We start from the raw sequence: 8,704 nt of genomic DNA on the forward strand, positions 1-8,704 counted from the left end.
GCAGCGATTTTTTCATAAAAAAATTCAAAAAAAAGTTTTGTGATCTCTAAGTATCTTTTTTATGCATTTTTATGATTTTTAGGGTTTTTTGTTTTCCATAGAACTTAAACCTCTATATATATATATATATATATATATATATATATATATATATATATATATATATTTTAAGACGTACAAACCATTAAACAGATAGTACAAATAATCATCAATAAAATAATATTAAATTTGAAATCGTCCAAACCTTTAAGTTGAATATACAACCTGCAAATGCAACATATTTGATTTTTGATGAGTCTTGATTTTGACTTCACTTTTTTTCGTTTGAATTCCTATTTTATCGGAATGATTTGTAGTTTGAAACCCATCAAACACCGTAGAATGTTGTGATCATTGAATCCCCAAAACTGAATATATTCATGCTCTCAAACACGGTTTCAAATTTGATATTTTGAAATCAGATTTCAAATCATCCTCTGTTCATTTAACTTGGGAATTACAAATTTGAATCGACAATAACCTTTTACCCACCTGCTTCATGCTTTTTCTCCTCCCCCAAATGCTCATTCTGCTCTCTAGAATAACCCTAAGGATCATCAGCCACCACCATACCTCATCTCCTTCACCACCACCATTGTCCTACCTCCGACGAAAATTTTGACCCAACTTTTTCGAATCCCTAAAATGCAGGCAAAGATCTTTCATGTTGATCCTCCTTCCTCGTATCTGGCATGTTTCAGTTGTTTTTAACTATACATTACGTCATCCTATTTCCCAGATAGTCTTTGTTTGTGTTAGGGCTGAACAAAAAACAGGAAAGAAAAGAAATATCAAGCAAAAAAAGAGAGAAAAGAGAACGGGGCTGATGAGAGGATGCAGCAGAGATGTGTTTGGATCTAAAGGGAACCAACCTAGAAATTTTGAACGATATCCGGTAAGATTCAATTTCATGATGTAGTTTAATGTATTCTTTTTTTGTTCGTGTGTTTTTTTCTCCATATATGTTTCTTATCATCGTACCAGGTTATATACTTATATGTTATATAGACTTATATCTGATTTTTGGTCTCCACTCGTTGCTGTTACTCAAGCTTCACAATGATAATAACCCTAAACCCACGATCTAGGTATATTAATTTGTTATTCTTTCTCAGAAATACTTCATTTATGTTGGGCATTATAACAATCTTTTGGTGATTTGGCTTCCTGAAGACAATAAAATTGAAGTTTTTTGTTGTTGGGTTTGGTTTTTGCAGGGATAGGTGATAATCATCTAAACTAGCAAAGGTAACTATCTGTACAACTTTGATTGTGCTTCCTATTTAATCTTCATAAACATTGTTTGATTGTGGGATATTTGCAAGTATTATCTAAAAAATGAAAGTGACCATTATCATAGGGTTCTTCATAAACATTTTTTATTGTGCTTCATTTTCAATCTTCACATTTTTAGAGTACATTTTTGACTTTTTTTAGATTTCCCCACATTTTCTTTTGAGATTTTTGCGGAAACATGTCTGATGAAGGTTTGATTTGACAACTCCAAGGTACAAGGTTCTTTTTTTTCTGCATTTTATATGTTTTCCTGCTTATATGTCGGATTCTTACTACATTTTATCTTTTTGAGATAATCCAAACAGAAAAATGAGGAAGAAGAATGAAGTGGCTTACAAAGTCAAACATAATCTATAAATGGTCTTTATGCCTTACATCTGTTCAACATACTAAGTTTCTTCAATCTCTTAGAAAGGTAATATTTTTTTTCACTTCATTTAGTTTTTAGTTCGATATTGCCATTTTGGGGTGGATGGATCTTAAGGAATCCCCCAATTTGTAGAAAGGTTCAACCCATGAGGTTTGATAATATAATACTTGATTTCTTTTTTATATTTTGGTAAAGAGAATGCTTATAAGGATTCAGAACCTCATCACTATTTAATGTTTCTCTTAGTTGTCTATTTTTTATATTAGTTTTAAGAGAATTAATTTATATTAATTAGTTGATGATAATTTGTTTTTCTCAGTTCATATTTTGCAGGATTGAAGAAGCTTTTTCAGAATGGCTTCAAAGGTAAGGAGAAAAGAGAATATTGCTCCTTATTTGTGTATTACTATGTAATTTTTACCAAAAATGTCATAAAAATGTTTCATTCAGCCTAATAACTATACATATATTTAATAATTGTCAACCATGTTTCTTTAAATGGTTTGAACTAAGCAGAAGAGGAAGAAGGGAGTGATGGAGGTATGATCTTGAAATTGTTTTTTTTTTTGGTTATTTTTCATATTTGGTAATGGCAATGTGTTAATATGAGTGGTAACATTTTGCCCGAGACTTGCAGTAGGAAGTATTATCCAGGCTTCAACAGTTTATCAAACTCTATATCCACCCTTGTATCCTTTGATGTTATTTTTGTTGTTATTGATGTTCAGTTACTTGTTGTTTTTAACTTTTATCTCTAATACATCTCCCTTCCTTCTTGTGTGTGTTGTTTTTACTTATTCCATCTTTACATATTTTGCCTTTGCTTCTTGTGGGGTTGAACAAATTCTATTTTTTTGGCCTTTGCAAGTAAAAATGGATTGATTTATGTTGCAAGAAATATATTACATGCAACAGCCGCATGGATGACTTTGTTTTGATAATATAGAAGAATTTTTATGTTGATGAGTTTTGTATTTATTTAAAAGACTTGTGTATTTATTTAAAAGATTTATGTTGCAAGAAATATATTACATGCACACACGTCACAAGGGAAAGTGGAACCATATGAATATATGATTTATTATATATAAAAATGCAATATGGTTATCTTGCTTAAAAGAAAACAATTTTGACAACTAATCTATTTATTTTATAATTGAATATGAAGAACGAGAGTATATTCTACTAGAATACACTCTCATTCTGCTGGAATACACTCTCATTCTTCTAGATATGAATTCATTCTGAAAGAATATTATTGTTGACATTAATAACGATTTTAATTAGTTTCCATAAAAATGAGTTATAAATATGGATAACATTTAATATACATATAATTATTACTAAATTCTTATTGGTGCATTCTAGCACACAATAGATGTGAGAAACATTTGAACCTATCTCTCTCTCTCTCTCTCTCTATATATATATATATATATATATATATATATATATATATATATATATATATATATATATATATATATATATATATATATATATATAAAGAGAGAGAGAGAGAGCTAGGTTCAAATGTTTCTAACAACTATTGTGTGTATGTATGCACTAATGAGAATTGAGGAAATAATAAATCATTAAATAAATTAAAAAATGGTATAATGGTAATTAGTATATCTAATTATGGTAAAAAAATAATTCATTTAATCTCTCCTTAATTAGTTAAACTCTACAAACCCAACATCCCTAACCCTAAAACCCCTCATTCCGTCGACTAAACCACCCATAAAATTTACCCACGACCAATTCATTAACCCACCAAAGAGGGCATAAAATCCTAATGAAGACCTGATGCTTCTTTCACCGTCGCTTGTGCCTCCAACAGTGCACGACTGCTGCTTCTTCCATCACATGTGCAAATATACCGATAGGTATCTCACTTTCTCAATTGGGTTTACACCTTCGTGTTTTCAGTCATCATCATCTATCATTAGTTGCCATCGACGACCAATTAACCATAGTTGCAAATATGTTTTTCTTCTGTTCTGATTTTTGTTTGATGCCAATCGATTCCAATTTTCAATCACGCCTCCATCATTGACTACCAACCTTTTCTCTCCAACACCACCAGACAACACATTATTATTAGTACTGTCAGGCGAACCAACGAGGGTATCCCCGACTAATTGCCACCGCCAACCTCAGTTTGCCTCCTTAAAGCACTTTTGTCGATTCTAATCATATTTATGTTGAGGTTTGTTTTATTTTCTTTCCATTAATTTCTATAGAGGGTTGTATATAAAATAGTAATCGATTTTTGTATAAATTGCAGCTTTTCTTACAAATTCATGTTCGTTGTGCAGTTACAATTCTAATCTATTAAACTCAAAATTCGATTTTTTTGTCAATAAATTAATTTTCTGTGTTGTGCTTACGCAAAACTACAAAAGAGTACAACAGGGGTTGTTCGGGCCAAATTTTCAGCCCAATTTGTTATTTCTTATTTTCTGATGGCGGATATGATTGTTCAAACATTCAAGAATGCCTAGAATTTGATTTCATCGCAGAATTCTCACATATTGTAAATGCCTAGAATTTGATTTCATGACATTCTCATAGAATATAATTTTTATCAAAGATACATTTTAATGGTTGTAGATAGGAAATCATTTTACTAAAATTCACATGGTTCTAAATTTCACATGGATTTTGGCAAAGTGGATTTTGATTGCAAAAAAATGTTATTTAAGTGCATTATGTTAATGTATTCTGTCAGAATTTATTTATATAAATACATTCTGTTAGAATATCTTTTGAGAATGTTTGAATGTATTTAAGTGCATTCTCTAATGTATTATGTCAGAATTTATTTATATAAATGCATTCCGTTAGAATGTCTTTTGAGAATATTTGTTAACAACAAGTATATTTGTTTAACGGGTAATACTAAGTAATACTAATGAGTAATGTATCTTATTCTTTCAGAATTGCATGGAGAAGAAATTCAATATTGATCATACAAGAGAAATATTTGGAATCGAGTTCAACAACAAGTATATATGCGAAGATCAAGTGGATATTCTGTTAGAATATGTTAGAATATGTATAACTATATTAAAATGTATAAGGATATTAGTATGTAAGAATATGTATGAATTTGTATTTTATTTCAGATGTGTATTAATAATAAAATCATAGACCCAACTTGGATGTATATGAATAACATCTAGAATTCTTAAATCAGGTTAATTATAAAAAATATCTGCATTGGAAATATATTCTGCAAGAATAAAATCGAAAATATATTTACTAGTTTATGGTTGGCATTCTGTCATTCTGACAGAATAAAACCAGATTTTTAATTTTGAATTAATTTAAAATATTCAGATTTTTAAATATAATGGAATTAATTATCCCTAAAAACCCAAAAATTTCCTTTTTTAATATAGGTTAATTGACTAAAATGCCCTTATGCTGAAATTTGTATGATTATATGGTACATGTTACCCTATTGTAATATCATAGACCCTCAGATCATGACATTTGATTCTATTCCATCCGGTGGTCCAGATCTGTGCATTCTGGCACACAATAATTAGTAAAAACAAAATAACATAAGCCTATATATATATATATATATATATATATATATATATATATATATATATATATATATATATATAAGAGGTACAACCATTTAAGAACCATGTACAATGTAAAATGCTTCAAGAAAGCCGTATTGAAATTTATATGGTAATAATATCTGCCATCAATATCAGTCCACTCTTCCCTAATTTATCTCCCGTGACCCACCGCTCCATCTTCTCTGCTTCTCTACCCTATATCAGTCCAATCTTCATGCTTTCTCTTCATTCCTTCTTGGAATACCACAATCGCCTACGACAACGAAGACACCATGCCCACCCACTAATCATGGTTCAAGGTGATCACCAAAAAGCTAATCTTTATCATCTTAGGGCCCTTGTTTGACCGATTTTTTATTTAGGTTTTCACGGTATAAAGATTTTCTTCACCAGCTTCACGACTTTATCTCTTACTTCCTCCTTGGTTGAGAGCTACAAGGTATGTTTTTCTTCTAGCTTAGCCATTTCCCACTTTAATTTACATGATTGGCTTCTTTCAACTTTTAGTTTATGATGGTCCATTCTCCCATAACCGTCACCCTCCCCTTTTTTGACCCAAATATTCAAAAAGTCTCATCTCTACATAATCGTACCCTTGCTTTTCCTTCTCCACCACTAACCGATGTTAAGTCATCCATGTCCACCCTTTTCCCAAACCATAAATTGTATACTCAGTTAGGGTTTGGCAGAAGGATTACAAAAAAGTGGTGGTGAAGCAACAGTTGTGTGGGTGGTTGAAGGTAGAAGGAGTATACAATTTATTTTAGTGATTATTTTACGTTCTTACTTTCATTTTCAGTTTTTTAATATATTTTTCTTTGGAAGTCTCTTTTAATTGGACTTCCAGGTAAGATCCAAATTATACAATAAAGAAACAGATTATGGAGACCTAGCAAAAGGGGAAGATGATATTAAAGGTTGCGATTGTCTATATATGCCTTACTGTATGTGGTAAATCCATCTCCCTATACAGGTTTCAATTATAAGAAGTAGTTTCATCTTATAAAGGATATTCGTTTGTTCTTCTTTTGCTATTTTGTTGTGTGATTTATTTTACACAAAATGAAGGTTCACTAAGTTTGGAGGCATAGTTCCTTCTAGAACAACTAAATTTTTTGGAAAATGGTGGATCTTTTGTCAATTACAACAATATCATACAAAACTTTTTCTTTTTTCTTGTTTTTTTTACAGTTTTAGCATTACATAGGAACAAATTTTGATTGGACTACATGTGGCCTGTTTATTGCAACAAGCTACGAGTATGATGCCCCTCTTACTGAATTTGGTATGTTAATTATAAAGTTACATTATATTAAAGTCATCTTATGTTGTATATTCCATAAACTAAAACTTAACCTTGGTGTTGGAGAATATCATACAAAAAAACTTTAGCCTTGAGTTGAGAGGTAATTAGGAGGGATTATGACCAAGTAATTGGGAAAATCGCGTTCTCTTAAAACCCCTTTATTATTTGTTATCTACAGTCTACATGTGCTCTTAAAACTACTATATCTGACAAAAAGTAGGTGTATAATCTTAGATAACTATGGTATGCTCTTAGAATCTGTTTCTTTTTTGAACAACTAGAAAGCCCTATTATTTTAAGTTTTAGAAATGGAAAAAATTCATTTTTTTATTAAGGTATCATTTTTTTCTTATATTGGGCTTTCTTACATGCAACTTTTGATGATTTATGTAAAATACGATTATCTTTTTGTTTTTTTATCTCTATCAATCTTATATGTACTTGTAATTTAGATTAATTTCTTTGTAAATTTTATTTGAATTGCATTTCACAAAGATTATGTAAAGGTTTATATATTCAACACATCCTGGAAGAGCCAAATATGTTAGCCTTTAAATTTGCTTGAGATGTTGTAGATTTTTATCAAAGTAAATGATCTAGGGAGGTTTGTGTAGAAAAGTACGAGCCATAATGGATCAGATGTGCTATTATTTCTTGTTTCTTTATACAATTATAAATGGTCCCACACATGCAAATAATTTTGTTTTTTTAATAGGCAGTCTGAATTGTCTTTATTAATCATGGTTTTTTCTTGCTGGGGTTTTGATATATGATCAAGTTAGGTGGAGTGAGGGTTCAGATTACAAGTATGAAGGAGTACTAGAATATATGAAGCTTATTCATGTTCTTATTGAAAGCAACTTATTGATAGACCCTGGTACATCCTTGAACTGATAATCCAACTATGATAATATTAAGATAGTAATATCATTCATTCGACAGGAATGGACTCTCGAAAGAAGAACAAATTTCTTTACAATTCAATTCTTAGCTGCCTCGGTCATTCTACTAACTACAATATATATACTACTACTAAATAAAAAGACAAAAGGGAATAACAGTTTGGCAAGGTGGTATCCCCACTACATTGTCCCACCACTAACTCCAGCCTGCAAAATAAGTAAAGACTAAATTGCCCCCCATACATCATTTTAGGAAGCAGGCTGCTCACAGTAACTAGAAGTCCATGGTGCTTATCACTTATCTAACTAACGCAATGAATTTACAGGTCTAGATCACAATCAAACTCACCAATGCAATCCATAACACTGGCTCTATGCAGAGAGGGGAGAACCTTCCTTTAAAATGTGATCATAATGTTGCTTTTTTTGTGTAGGTACTTGCAAGTGATTGTAAATAAAATATATTTCATGCTTTTAGTTAAATTTATTTTAATAACTCTTTATCTAATTATGTACGACGATGCTAGGAGGGTCTTCAACAAAAGTGGCACCAACGCTCCTGTTGTAATATATATAGTAAACTTGACATGTTAATATTGTACACTTAGCAGTATAACTTAAAGTTAATAGGCGTACCTAAATTTGAAAATTTATAGTACCATTGGTTTCTAACCGGTGTCTCATACATACATTTTGATCATTTTTTTATGTTTTTATGGTCTACATACATTTTGATCATTATTTACAATTTTTAATGGTTCGACATTCACCGGTTCATCATTGTACCTTTGTGTTGTAATTAATGCATATGAAGAATATGTGTTTGGGTTAAAGATCATATTTTTGATACCAGGTGTTAGTTGTTGGGAATTTTCGGTTGGAAGTTTGGTTTTGGATCATATTTTTATTGAATTTTAAAGGGAATTTTTAATACCAGTTGCATTGCTTTCACATTTTTAATTTCATGTTTACATGGTTTGTTGGAAACTATTTTATTGTGAACACGTCGTTGTAATTGGGTAGATTTCTCGACCCTTCAAACAGATAATGTAACGGTTGTAATTTTTATTTATCTAATTAAAGAGTTGAGTTGGAAATACGCCCTTTATTGTAAGAAGTGAATACTAAAGGTGACAAATTTGACAATTTTATTATAACTAATAAAGTTAGAAACCATTTCATGAAAATA

At 30.5% G+C, this 8,704-nt stretch overlaps 1 long non-coding RNA gene across 4 annotated transcripts; it reads left to right on the forward strand.

The window, feature by feature from the left end:
• The first annotated feature begins 384 nt into the window (after positions 1 to 384).
• On the forward strand, positions 385 to 2,647 carry LOC145104686 (uncharacterized). Of its 4 annotated transcripts, none has more exons than XR_013707146.1 (5): positions 385 to 1,127; positions 1,257 to 1,287; positions 1,477 to 1,547; positions 1,641 to 2,245; positions 2,343 to 2,647. It is a non-coding gene; the product is annotated as an uncharacterized LOC145104686 (long non-coding RNA). The 4 variants fall into 4 exon arrangements; XR_013707144.1 differs by having other exon boundaries at positions 1,641 to 1,750; positions 2,025 to 2,647; XR_013707145.1 differs by having other exon boundaries at positions 385 to 934; positions 1,024 to 1,127; positions 1,641 to 2,647.
• Positions 2,648 to 8,704: the final 6,057 nt, after the last annotated feature.

This window comes from Lactuca virosa, chromosome 1 (genome assembly GCF_052849685.1).
Source record: "Lactuca virosa cultivar CGN04683 chromosome 1, Lactuca_virosa_CGN04683_v6, whole genome shotgun sequence".
NCBI lineage: Eukaryota > Viridiplantae > Streptophyta > Magnoliopsida > Asterales > Asteraceae > Lactuca > Lactuca virosa.